The sequence below is a fragment of the Phalaenopsis equestris genome, unplaced genomic scaffold (genome assembly GCF_001263595.1).
Source record: "Phalaenopsis equestris unplaced genomic scaffold, ASM126359v1 Scaffold000847, whole genome shotgun sequence".
Taxonomy (NCBI): Eukaryota; Viridiplantae; Streptophyta; class Magnoliopsida; order Asparagales; family Orchidaceae; genus Phalaenopsis; species Phalaenopsis equestris.
In genome coordinates, this window is record NW_018165287.1 from 159,251 (window position 1) to 160,965 (window position 1,715).

Below are 1,715 nucleotides of genomic sequence, written 5' to 3' on the forward strand. Positions count from 1 at the left end.
GAAGGATTCTTACTAAAAATTTTTAGCCAGGGCAAAAAGTTTTGCTATATAATTCAAGGTTAAGATTATTTCTAGGAAAACTTAAGTCCAGGTGGATGGGACCATTTATTGTGATTAAAGTTTATCCTTATGGAGTTGTGGATATTAAAGATCTTAAGACTGAGAAAATATTTAAAGTTAATGGACATAGACTGAAATCTTATTTTATAGGGGATCAGCATAAGTTTAATGATGGAATGGTGTTGGGTCAACCAGAGTAAGCACTGGTTACGTCAGGCTGAGGACGTAAAACCAAGCGCTTTGTGGGAGGTAACTCATAGTTATCAGTGTGTTTTTGCTTTGATTGTTGTTTTGAGTCTGATTAAAAAATTTAGGGTAGTATTTTTGAGTTTATTATGTGCTAATAATGGTTTTTAGACTTTATTTAGTGACCTAGATATGTTAGAATGAGAATTTGGACGTTAAGTTGACTGGTGCAAAAATGTGCACTCCCGCTTATGTGCCAAATCCGTCGCTTAAGCTCGGCAATTTAATCACATGTACAAATTTCAATTTCTAGAAGGTATAACCACAATTTAGTTGGAATAAATGTGTCTTGGCAGTTTCTAGTCGTGCCTAGAAGTTATGAGGGAGAATTAGGCCTATAAATAGAAGGGGTTTGTGAAGGAATTTCACTCCAGATTATTTTTAGCCCTAAAAGTCTAAGAAAGAGAGAGATTTAGAGAAAATGATTGGGAGATGGATTTGAAGAAGAAGGAAGAAGCCATGAGGAAGAAGTTCATTAGTCAAAGTGCAAAAGAGATGTATAACACTTTATTAACCAGATGAAGAATACTAAATCTGTATTAGAGACTAGTAAGGTTCTTGAATTGAATGCTCATCTAGAACATATTGGGTGGCAACTTAAGATGCAATTCAACCATACCAATTATGTAGAGGAAGCAGATAAGGCGATGTTCCTTAAGTAAAAGTGGATCGAAGATGATATTATTAGAGCTCGTCACCACAGTCCATTTCATCAACTCTATATTCATGAAGAGACTACTGAAATACAAGAATTCATTCCTTCTAATGAAGAGTGGCATTAAGTTAAGTGTTAGGAATTGTGTGTTTGGAGTCATGTTCTTAAGTGTGTTAGTGTTTATGTCTTATGTTTAGTGTTTGTGTCACTTATATGTTTAATTGTAAATGCGTATTAAGTGTTTTGCACTTAGGAAAATTTTCTCATCCAAGACTTTTTGAAGAGAGAATTAGTGTTAAATGTGTTTGTACTTGTTTGTGAATTAATATAAGTTTTTTTTTGTGAAAATTTGTGTTATTTTTAGCCTCAAATTGAATTAATTATTATGGAGAATTTTGAGAGAGAAGGGAGTTATAGGAAGTAAAAATAGTCATTTAAAGTGTTATGAGACCATTTAAAGGTGGTTTACTTATGTTAAAGTGCATTTTACTTACAATTAAAAATTTTAAAAATTGTGCACTGTCACCTAAGCGCCGCATCTCACGCTCAAGCGCGAGCCAACCGGAGAGGCAGGGGCCAAAGTGCCACTTAAGCGCCGGTTCACAAAACCAATTCGCGAACGGTTAAAAGTGAATTTTAAGTCCAAAAAAGCCATTTTTAACGCCTCTTATCATCTTCCCCAACTCAATTTCGTGATTTTTAGGGCTAGGGCAAGTGAAATTTGGAGATTTCTTGGTGGAATCAAGTGAGATTT